The sequence below is a fragment of the Salmo salar genome, chromosome 15, assembly GCF_965601325.2.
Source record: "Salmo salar chromosome 15, fSalSal1, whole genome shotgun sequence".
In the NCBI taxonomy this organism is placed as follows: domain Eukaryota; kingdom Metazoa; phylum Chordata; class Actinopteri; order Salmoniformes; family Salmonidae; genus Salmo; species Salmo salar.
In genome coordinates, this window is record NC_138305.1 from 22,855,454 (window position 1) to 22,868,408 (window position 12,955).

General features: G+C 43.3%; 1 protein-coding gene across 1 annotated transcript in view; it reads right to left on the minus strand.

Annotated features, from left to right (window-relative positions):
• LOC106571013 (E3 ubiquitin-protein ligase RNF19A) overlaps positions 1–12,728 on the minus strand; it is a 67,510-nt gene extending 54,782 nt beyond the window's left edge. Inside the window, exon 1 of the mRNA XM_014143633.3 lies at positions 12,445–12,728. The gene's annotated coding sequence lies outside the window, so the exon portion shown is untranslated. The remainder of the gene's footprint in view (positions 1–12,444) is intronic.
• Positions 12,729–12,955: the final 227 nt, after the last annotated feature.

Consider the following 12,955-nt stretch of genomic DNA (forward strand, 5'->3'; position numbering starts at 1 on the left):
AGAGGTGGAATGTTGGGGGAAGGGCTACCTAAGGCAAATTATACCCTATTCCCTTTAATGTGCACTTCTTTTCACCAGGACCCATAGGGTAGTGCACGTTGTAGGGAAATAGGGTGCCATTTGGGATGCGCCCTAAGACAAAACACAAAGACAATACATGTTGACGGTGATGTAATGACCACTCTAAGGTGTTGTCTTACGATGACACGGCAGAAAAGACAGATGGATGGATGAGCAGAGGATAACTGACAGAGAGAGGATGAGAGAGAGCGAGAAGGAGGAAGAGATATTTTGGAAGGGAGAAAACCACTAGTGGCTTTCAACGCTTTCAGTGTGTTCATCCCCTTCCAACAGAAATACACAAAGGCTGGAGATACGCCAACAAAAAAACACGGATGAAAATGATGGTTTAACATTAGGGTTGACCTCAATTAGTCGAATTGTCGATAGGCTGTTGGTCGACCAAGATTGTTTTTAGTCGAGCAATAGCACATAGAGAGCATTCGGAAAGTATTCAGACCCCTTGACTTTTTCCATATTTTCTTACGTTACAGCCATATTCTAAAATGGATGAAATAAACCAATTTCCTCAATCTACACAAAATACCCCATAATGACAAAGCGAAAACAGGTTGTTCATAATTTTTCCCAAATTAAAAAAATAAAACAATAACTGAGATACTTTATTTAGATAAGAATTCAGACCCTTTCCTATGAGAATCGAAATTGAGGTGGTTGAGAGAATGCCAAGAGTGTGCAAAGGCAAAGGGTTGGTACTTTGAAGAATCTGAAATATATTTTCATTTGTTTAACACTTTTTTGGTTACTAATGCACCCATTTGGAATCTGATAGTACACTATATACAGCTGAAGTTTGAAGTTTACATACACCTTAGACGAACACATTTAAACTCTGTTTTTCACAATTCCTGACATTTAATCCTAGTAAAAATTCCCTGTCTTAGGTCAGTTAGGATCACCACTTTATTGTAAGAATGTGAAATGTCAGAATAATAGTAGAGAGAATGATCTATCTCAGCTGTTATTTCTTTCATCACATTCCCAGTGGGGCAGAAGTTTACATACCCTCAATTAGTATTTGGTAGCATTGCCTTTAAATTGTTTAACTTGGCTCAAACGTTTCGGGTAGCCTTCCACAAGCTTCCCACAATAAGTTGCGTGAATTTTTGCCCATTCCTCCTGACAGAGCTGGTGTAACTGAGTCAGGTTTCTAGGCCTCCTTGCTCGCACACGCTTTTTCAGTTCTGCCCACACATTTTCTATAGGCATTGTGGTCAGGGCTTTGTGATGGCCACTCCAATACCTTGACTTTGCTGTCCTTAAGCCATTTTGCCACAACTTTGGAAGTATGCTTGGGGTCATTGTCCATTTTGAAGACCCATTTGTGACCAAGCTTTAATTTCCATGACTGATGTCTTGAGATGTTGCTTCAATATATCCACATCCACATATTTTGTTTCATCAGACCAGAGGACATTTCTCCAAAAGTACGATCTTTGTCCCCATGTGCAGTTGCAAACTGTAGTCTGGCATTTTTTATGCCGGTTTTGGAGCAGTGGCTTCTTCCTTGCTGAGCGGCCTTTCAGGTAATGTCGATATAGGACTCTTTTTACTTTGGATATAGATACTTTTGTACCCGTTTCCTCCAGCATCTTCACAAGGTCCTTTGCTGTTGTTCTGGGATTGATTTGCACTTTTCACACCAAAGTACGTTCATCTCTTGGAGACAGAACACATCTCCTTCCTGAGCGGTATGATGGCTGCGTGGTCCCATGGTGTTTATACTTGCGTACTATTATTTGTACAGATGAACATGGTACCTTCAGGCATTTGGAAATTGCTCCCAAGGATGAACCAGACTTATGGAGGTCTACAATTTTTTTTCTGGGGTCTTGGCTGATTTCTTTTGATTTTCCCATGATGTCAAGCAAAGAGGCACTGATTTTGAAGGTAGGCCTTGAAATACATCCACAGGTACACCTCTGATTGACTCAAATGATGTCAATTAGCCTATCAGAAGCTTCTAAAGCCATGACATAATTTTCTGGAATTTTCCAAGCTGTTTAAAGGCACAGTCAACTTAGTGCATGTAAACTTCTGACCCACTGGAATTGTGATACAGTGAATTAGAAGTGAAATAATCTGTCCGTAAACAATTGTTGGAACAATTACTTATGTCATGTACAAAGTAGATGTCCTAACCGACTTGCCAAAACTATAGTTCGTTAACAAGAAATTTGTGGAGTGGTTGAAAAACGAGTTTTAATGACTCCAACCTAAGTGTATGTAAACTTCCCACTTCAACTGTATACACACAAACATATGTGGACACCCCTTCAAATTAGTGGATTTGGCTATTTCAGCCACACCCGTTGCAGACAGGTGTATAACATCAAGCACACAGCCATGCAATCTCCATAGACAAACATTGGCAGTAGAATAGCCTGTACTGAAGAGCTCAGTGACTTTCAACGTGGCACTGTCATAGGATGCCACCTTTCCAACAAGTCAGTTCAATTTATGCCCTGGTAGAGCTGCTCCGGGCCACTGTAAGTGCTGTTATTGTGAAATGGAAACGTCTAGGAGCAACAATGGCTCGTCTGTCCTCGGTTGCAACACTCACTACCGAGGTCCAAACTGACTCTGGAAGCAACGTCAGCACAAGAACTGTTCGTCGGGAGCTTCATGAAATGGGTTTCCATGGCCGAGCAGCCGCACACAAGCCTAAGATCACCATGCGCAATGCCAAGCGTCGGCTGGAGTGGTGTAAAGCTCGGCACCATTGGATTCTGGAACAGTGGAAATACATTCTCTGGAGTGATGAATCACACTTCACCATCTGGCAGTCTGACAGACGAATCTGGGTTTGGCGGATGCCAGGAGAACACTACCTGCCCAAATGCATAGTTCCAACAGTAAAGTTTGGTGGAAGAGGAATAATGGTCTGGGTCTGTTTTTCATGGTTCAGGCCCCTTAGTTCCAGTGAAGGGAAATCTTAACACTACAGCATACAATGACATTCTAGACGATTCTGTACTTCCAACTTTGTGGCAACAGTTTGAGGAAGGGCCTTTCCTTTTTCAGCATGACAATTCCCCCGTGCACAAAGCCCCCGTACCTCTCTGATTCAGAGGTGTTGGGTTAAATGCAGAAGCCACATTTCAGTTGAATACATTCAGTTGTACAACTGACTAGGTATCCCCCCTTTCCTATGCAACAAGAACGATTTCCCTAATAATCCTGTTTAGATGACCCATCAGGTAGCCCGATTTCAAATATGACATTTGATAAAAATGCAGAAAAATCTCCAATCAAAATAAAACGCTCTACCACATTGACCATATTATTTTGGTGAAGCTTATTTGATTATTCGGAGTTCGGACATATAAAACGTTTGTGACAACAATTTCTAAGACGTATACTTTTTGTTTTTTCCAAACTCACTTCCACTCGCACATAAAGTCGAACATAGGTTCAGGTTTGCTCCTAGCAGAACTCTAAGCAAGCATACTCCTTTAATAAAATACATTGGACTTGAAAAAACAAGAAAACAGTGGGAAATCTCTTAATGTTTATGATGCCGTGAGCAGACTAAGGTGTTTATGTGACTGTTTTCATACTCGTCCTGTAAAATCAGTTTAATATGTGTGGTGGATGAATCAGAATTAATTGGGTAACATAGATAATTAAGATGTTTTATCTGCATAATATGCTTATGTGATATACTTGTTATTAGAATGTATCCCTTTGGACTCAGGTGTTGGCAGTTGCACTTCTTCCCTCAGCTGGGGCTCAGTCACCTGGGGCCCAGAGAGGGGAGAGGTCAGACTTGTCTTTTACATGTCCCTGGTGCTATGCAGAATATCAGGAAGGGAAGAGGACAGGATGGAACATTGTCTTCATATGTGAATGTGTCTTTACCCATTCTAAACCATGTGAAGGGATGGCGTGATTAATGGGGAACCAATTACTGGTTTCCACAATGTTTGTGTGCCAGTCACTCCCTCCTTTGGGATGTGTGTGGTAGTGTCTAGAGTTGACAATTGATTTATGCCATTGGTCGAGTTGGTGTTTTTGTGCTAGGAGTAACAGGAACAAGATAGCAATCTCGTCTTAGGGGCCAAACTGAACGATAATTTATAGCGAATGCTATCTGGCTACGGGATACTCCTTTCTCATTTATAATGTCTCACTTTGTGAACTGTTCCTTATATCTGTGGTTTGTTATGTCGACTAGGGGGGTGGATCTTTGCTATAAAATATCTCAGTAGCCTTTGTGTTGGGGCTCTGTCAACAAATCATCTGAGGTCGATTCGTCGACAAGCCACCGCTATTGCAAAGCTCTCACGAATAAAAGGATTCCGTTTACTTATAACTCTGACTTGTGTGATAAGTTTGTCTCTCCTCATTTGATAATACAGAAATTAACCACCACAATATGTCATTGTTATTGTTAGTGTTCATGTAAACATTATTTCAACCATAGACTCTCTCCGTATTGTTTTCTCCCTCTCATCACCGCACTGCTCCCTATGTCAGGGTGTCAAACATATGGCCCGTGGGTGGTTTGTGTTTTAAAATGTTTAATTCAATAAATACATACATGTATTATTATTATTTTACTTTATACTTTAAAATGACTAAAACCAAATCGAAACTGTGTAGAAATTATAATTCATACAGTTTCGATTAATAATCGCTGAAATGAAAGCTAGACAGTCAGGGAGCATCAGAAAAATTCCAAAACCATGGATAGAGGACAATTTATAATATACACATTTTGATGGCGAGGAAATATAACACATTTTCAGTGCAGCCCTCTGGACCTCGTTGAAGTCCGAATGCGGCCCCTGGGGAAACATGTGTTTGACGCCCCTGCCCTATATAGTGCACTACTTTTGACCAGCGCCCATAGGGAATAGGGTGCCATTTGAAAAGGGAATAGGGTGCCATTTGACCAGGGAGACAATATTAACTCAACTCTTCCTGGTTGCTGTGCTTCCGTTCCAGTTTCCCCATCAACATCTTTAGTTAGTTATCCCTCAAAGAGAAGTGTTTCACAGCAATGTTCTGATTCCTCCTGACAAAACACACACATACTTAGGTATCCCTCAGAGAGACGGGTTATAATGTCATTTTCTGATTCCTGACGAGGAGCACTGGGAATACACTACACTGGGGACTGCTTATTTATAGAGCAAACACACACACACACACACACACACACACACACACACACACACACACACACACACACACTAACACACACACACACACACACACACACACACACACACACACACACACACACACACCACACACACACACACACACACCTCAGTGGGTTAAATAGAAATTAGCTATTTAAAAACCATGCTGTTGCTGAAAACAACCCAATTACAGTCTGGAAACCAACCAGAGAAAATAAGCCATAACAAGCCATAATAAGCATTAGTAATGGGGCCATCTTAATAAGCCATAATAAGCCATAATAAGCATTAGTAATGGGGCCATCTTAATAAGCCATAATAAGCCATAATAAGCATTAGTAATGGGGCCATCTTAATCAGCCAAAGGGAGTGCCATTAACTCTCTCTGTCATAATGCTTTAAAACTCACATTGCTGTCTTTCGATGACACCTTACTTCCGTGTGCTCTTCCTACCCTAGTAAAAACGGAGGTGTGACGTTTTGTTTACACCTCTGTAGTTGTGAGAGTGATACTGGGGCATGACATTTGACCTCCAGCAGAATAGGCATGAGACCGTGAGACTTTACGAAGTCTGCAGTGATATCACGCCAGAGAAACCCTTCTTTACACTGCAGTTACGTAATAAAGCAAACACGTTACACACTGCAGATCGAAATATGATACAGTAGACATTATTGTCAGATAACAGATAGGCTTTGTCTGAAACAGCACCCTATTTCACATTTTGTGCACTACTTTTGACCAGGGCCTATGAGACTCTGGTCAAAAGTAGTGCACTATATAGGGAATAGGGTGCTATTTGGGACACAGGTATTGTTACTTTTAGACATACAGTACATGGTTTACCATTACAACCTCACTAACCGATTCATATCATAGAAAATGTGCTAGGCTATGGGACTAGCTTTAACGATGACCCACGTAATGTTAGGAGGCTATGGGACTAGCTTTAACGATGACCCACGTAATGTTAGGAGGCTATGGGACTAGCTTTAACGATGACCCACGTAATGTGAGGAGGCTATGGGACTAGCTTTAACGATGACCCACGTAATGTTAGGAGGCTATGGGACTAGCTTTAACGATGACCCACGTAATGTGAGGAGGCTATGGGACTAGCTTTAACGATGACCCACGTAATGTTAGGAGGCTATGGGACTAGCTTTAATGATGACCCACGTAATGTTAGGAGGCTATGGGACTAGCTTTAACGATGACCCACGTAATGTGAGGAGGCTATGGGACTAGCTTTAACGATGACCCACGTAATGTTAGGAGGCTATGGGACTAGCTTCAACGATGACCCACGTAATGTTAGGAGGCTATGGGACTAGCTTCAACGATGACCCACGTAATGTTAGGAGGCTACGGGACTAGCTTTAACGATGACCCACGTAATGTTAGGAGGCTATGGGACTAGCTTTAACGATGACCCACGTAATGTGAGGAGGCTATGGGACTAGCTTTAACGATGACCCACGTAATGTTAGGAGGCTATGGGACTAGCTTCAACGATGACCCACGTAATGTTAGGAGGCTATGGGACTAGCTTCAACGATGACCCACGTAATGTTAGGAGGCTACGGGACAAGCTTTAACGATGACCCACGTAATGTTAGGAGGCTATGGGACTAGCTTTAACGATGACCCACGTAATGTTAATGACAGAATAACAGATGGGTTATTACATAACAAGCAACTGTCCAAATTATGTTCGCCCCCTTTTTTTTTTTTAAAGTGGCACGACAAAGGGCTCATTAAAAGGTATAGCCTGTTAAAATGATAAATTAAATTAAATAAAATGATGGCCAACTTTGCCTTCTTATCAAGGCTTTAGGGCAGAATAGAGAGATATAGGCTGTGTAAGAGATGTGATCTCTCTAGTGTTGTGTTTTATAAAGAGTGTCCAGCCAGCGGTCCCAGTTGATTGAAGTTCATTCTGACTATAGACATAAGGAAGCACATTAGATGTGCGCAGGCCAACAGTATGTTGATGGTTGTAATTCGTGATTCATCTGTTGGCATGGAAATAACTATGAATTAGCAAGGAGCTAATGTGACCATCATAATTAGAGCATGCTAGCCAACTCGGTCTTACAGCAATAACACACAAAAGAACATCCCCTTTTGCCTCAACATGTCGTGCCATGGACTCTAAATCAAATCAAATTGTATTTGTTTAGCAGTTGTTATTGCGGGTGTAGCGAAATGCTTGTGTTTCTAGCTCCAACAATGCAGTAATATCTAACAGTGAGGGAAAAAAAGTATTTGATCCCCTGCTGATTTTGTACGTTTGCCCACTGACAAAGAAATGATATGATATAAAATACTTATTTCCCTCATTAAAATGCAAATCATTTTATAACATTTTTGACATGCGTTTTTCTGGATTGTTTTGTTGTTATTCTGTCTCTCACTGTTCAAATAAACCTACCATTAAAATTATAGACTGATCATTTCTTTGTCAGTGGGCAAACGTACAAAATCAGCAGGGGATCAAATACTTTTTCCCCTCACTGTAACAGTTCACAACAATACACACAAGGTGTTGAAAGCGTTCCACAGGAATGCTGGCCCATGTTGACTCCAATACTTTCATCAGTTGTGTCAAGTTGGCTGGATGTCCTTTAGGATGGTGGACCATTCTTGAAACAAACAGGAAACTTGACTGTGAAAAACCCAGCAGCGTTGCAGTTCTTGACCCAAACCGCCTGGCACCTACTACCATACCCTGCTGAAAGGAACTTAAATATTTTGTCTTCCCCATTCACCCTCTGAATGACACATACACAATCCATGTCTCAATAATTAAAAATCCTTCTTTAACCTGTCTTCTCCCCTAAATGATTAACGCCCGGTAGCACTCATGTCTGTAGCCATAAAACGCTTTGAAAGGCTGGTCATGGTTCACATCAACAGCATCCTCCCGGATACTCTAGACCCACTCCTATTCGCATACAGCCCTCAACAGATCCACAGATGACACAATCTCAATCGTACTCCCCTTTCCCACCTGGACAAAAAGAACACCTATGTGAGAATGATGTTCATTGATTACAGCTCTGCGTTCAACCCCATAGTACCCACGAAGCTCATCACTAATCCGTCCAGCGTCACTACTCTGGACGGCTCTGACTTAGAATATGTGGACAACTACAAATACCTAGGTGTCTGGTTAGACTGTAAACTTTCCTTCCAGACTCACATTAAGCATCTCCAATCCAAAGTTAAATCTAGAATCGGCTTCCTATATCGCAACAAAGCATCCTTCACTCATGCTGCCAAACATACCCTTGTAAACTGACCATCCTACCAATCCTCGACTTTGGCGATGTCATCTATAAAATAGCCTCCAACACTCCACTCAACAAATTGGATGCAGTCTATCACAGTGCCATCCGTTTTGTCACCAAAGCCCCATACACTACCCACCACTGCGACCTGTACGCTCTTGTTGGTGGCCCTCGCTTCATACTCGTCGCCAAACCCACTGGCTCCAGGTTATCAACAAGTCTCTGCTAGGTAAAGCCCCGCCTTATCTCAGCTTACTGGTCACCATAGCAGCACCCACCTGTAGCACGCGCTCCAGCAGGTATATCTCACTGGCACCCCCAAAGCCAATTCCTCCTTTGGTTGCCTTTCCTTCCAGTTCTCTGGAATGGAATGACTGGAACGAACTGCAAAAATCACTGAAGCTGCAAATGGATCCTGGAATTCCTCTCGGGCCGCCCCCAGGTGGTAAGGGTAGGCAACAACACGTCTGCCACGCTGATCCTCAACACTGGGGCCCCTCAGGGGTGTGTACTTAGTCCCCTCCTGTACTCCCTGTTCACCCTTGACTGCGTGGCCAAACACGACTCCAACACCATCATTGAATTTGCTGATGACACAACAGTGGTAGTAGGCCTGATCACTGACAACGATGAGACAGCCTATAGGGAGGAGGTCAGAGACTTGGCTGTGTGGTGCCAGGACAACAACCTTTCCCTCAACGTGAGCAAGACAAAGGAGCTGATCATGGATTACAGGAAAAGGCGGGCCGAACAGGCCCCCATTAACATCAACGGGGCTGTAGTGGAGCGGGTCGAGAGTTTCAAGTTCCTTGGTGTCCACATCACCAACAAACTATCATGGTCCAAACACACCAAGACAGTCGTGAAGAGGGCACGACTACACCTTTTCCCCTTCAGCAGACTGGAAAAGATTTGGCATGGGTCCCCAGATCCTCAAAAAGTTCTACAGCTGCACCATTGAGAGCATCCTGACCGGTTGTATCACCGCCTGGTATGGCAACTGCTCGGCATCTGACTGTAAGGTACTACAGAGGGTAGTGCGTACGGCCCAGTACATCACCGGGGCCAAGCTTCCTACCAACCAGGACCTCTATACCAGGCGGTGTCAGAGGAAAGCCCATAAAATTGTCAAAGACTCCAGCCACCCTAGCCATAGACTGTTCTCTCTGCTACCCCACAGCAAGCGGTACCAGAGCTCCAAGTTTAGGACCAAGAGGCTTCTAAACAGCTTCTACCCCCAAGCCATAAGACTGCTGAACAATTAATCAAATGGCCACTGGACTATTACATTGACCCCCCCCCCCCCCCCCATTTGTTTTGTAGCTACTCGCCGTTTATCTATGCATAGTCACTTCACGCCTACCTACATGTACAAATTACCTCTAACCGGTACCCCCTGCACATATAGCCTCATTATTGTGTTACTTTTTATAATTTTTTACTTTAGTTTATTTGGTTAATATTTCTTCACTTTTCTTCTTGAACTGCACTGTTGTTTAAAGGCTTGTAAGTAAGAATTTCACAATAATAAGGTCTACACTTGTTGTATTCCGCACACGTGTCAAATAAAATTATATTTTTATTTGTTGAAGCGAATTTAACAAGTGACATCAATAAGGGATCATAGCTTTCACCTGGATTCACCTGGTCAGTCTATGACATGGAAAGAGCAGTTGTTCTTAATGTTTTGTCCACTTATGAGTGTATATATACTGCTCAAAAAAATAAAGGGAACACTTAAACAACACATCCTAGATCTAAATGAAAGAAATAATCTTATTAAATACTTGTTTCTTTACATAGTTGAATGTGCTGACAACAAAATCACACAAAAATAATCAATGGAAATCCAATATATCAACCCATGGAGGTCTGGATTTGGAGTCACACTCAAAATTAAAGTGGAAAACCACACTACAGGCTGATCCAACTTTGATGTAATGTCCTTAAAAAAGGTCAAAATGAGGCTCAGTAGTGTGTGTGGCCTCCACGTGCTTGTATGACCTCCCTACAATGCCTGGGCATGCTCCTGATGAGGTGACGGATGGTCTCCTGAGGGATCTCCTCCCAGACCTGGACTAAAGCATCCGCCAACTCCTGGACAGTCTGTGGTGCAACGTGGCGTTGGTGGATGGAGCGAGACATGATGTCCCAGATGTGCTCAATTGGATTCAGGTCTGGGGAACGGGTGGGTCAGTCCATAGCATCAATGGCTTCCTCTTGCAGGAACTGCTGACACACTCCAGCCACATGAGGTCTAGCATTGTCTTGCATTAAGAGGAACCCAGGGCCAACCGCACCAGCATATGGTCTCACAAGGGGTCTGAGGATCTCATCTCGGTACCTAATGGCAGTCAGGCTACCTCTGGCGAGCACATGCGGCCCCCCAAAGAAATGCCACCCCACACCATGACTGACCCACCGCCAAACCGGTCATGCTGGAGGATGTTGCAGGCAGCAGAACGTTCTCCACGGCGTCTCCAGACTCTGTCACGTCTGTCACGTGCTCAGTGTGAACCTGCTTTCATCTGTGAAGAGCACAGGGCGCCAGTGGCGAATTTGCCAATCTTGGTGTTCTCTGGCAAATGCCAAACGTCCTGCACGGTGTTGGGCTGTAAGCACAACCCCCACCTGTGGACGTCGGGCCCTCATACCACCCTCATGGAGTCTGTTTCTGACCGTTTGAGCAGACACATGCACATTTGTGGCCTGCTGGAGGTCATTTTGCAGGGCTCTGGCAGTACTCCTCCTGCTCCTCCTTGCACAAAGGCGGAGGTAGCGGTTCTGCTGCTGGGTTGTTGCCCTCCTACGGCCTCCTCCACGTCTCCTGATGTACTGGCCTGTCTCCTGGTAGTGCCTCCATGCTCTGGACACTATGCTGACAGACACAGCAAACCTTCTTGCCACAGCTCGCATTGATGTGCCATCCTGGATGAGCTGCACTACCTGAGCCACTTGTGTGGGTTGTAGACTCCGTCTCATGCTACCACTAGAGTGAAAGCACCGCCAGCATTCAAAAGTGACCAAAACATCAGCCAGGAAGCATAGGAACTGAGAAGTGGTCTGTGGTCCCCACCTGCAGAACCACTCCTTTATTGGGGGTGTCTTGCTAATTGCCTATAATTTCCACCTGTTGTCTATACCATTTGCACAACAGCATGTGAAATGTATTGTCAATCAGTGTTGCTTCCTAAGTGGACAGTTTGATTTCACAAAAGTGTGATTGACTTGGAGTTACATTGTGTTGTTTAAGTGTTCCCTTTATTTTTTTGAGCAGTATATATATATATATCTTGATCTCTCCCCTTATCTGCAAGCACGACCAATGGCATAAAACCTCATTGATATGTAAATTCAACCAACCGGAATACATAAACATCTCAATACATAACCAACCCTGTTATATGCAGTAGGTTATGGACAGAGAGTTGGGTAAACATATGTTTGCCCCTTTTTAAAATGACACGACAAAACTGTTGATGTTGGTCCGTTTTAGAGACAATAATCAATTGCCTATAAAACATATTATATTATTTAAGATTATATCCTGAACATTTTTGCGGGGGGAAATTTTGCGGGGAGAAAAGTCAAAACTTATTAAAGAAACCCTTTGAGACGCATCGAAAGCGATATCATATTGAACCATTCAACGCCTCGTTTTATAGGCTAAACACCGTATCATCACACCGCCGGTCTATTATTAATTAGTGATTCTGACCAAGGCAGCAGTGCAGGGAGTGGCGAGTTTATTACATATTCCACCTCATTAAAAAAAAAAAGTTTTTAAAAATGTTACATTCATCCGGTTATAAGCATGCATACTTCATAACGGTTTCTGGTTCGTTCTACTCAAAACGAGTGACATTAACATTACGCACATCGCCAATATATTTCTAATGAGTAAAAACGGCACCTTTACCTCTCTCTCTCCAGCGTGTTGTCTTCGAGAATCAACAACTAACTCGTCCCCTCGTACAGGACAGTAACGCGAACCTTCCCGCTGTTCTAAATCATATCTGGACATCAAAGCTTAGCTACAAAATATGTTCAAGAGTGAATTTCACAGGATCCCACGATCGGGAGAAATTGTAGCGTATGACGCTGCGGAGGAGATCCCCTCTACCCTTTGTAGAGCGAGATTCCCCGTTATTTCACTCGCAGGCGCCTGTTAATTCATTTTGGGTAGGGTGGGTGCAACCGTCCGCCTGCCTGCGGGTGGCACGCTCCAGTGACATAGACCGATGGGATCACTCTCCGATTCATAAATATCTCAGCCTCGTCAAACGTTACAACACAGCCTCGTTCCTTAATTTACAAATGGGTTAAACATTAAGTGTCACGCAATTGCCCAAAAATGAAGCGTAGAAGTCTGCAATCAATAGGCTTAACCTCAAATTTCTCCATAAAATAGGTTAAAATGTGCGATCTTG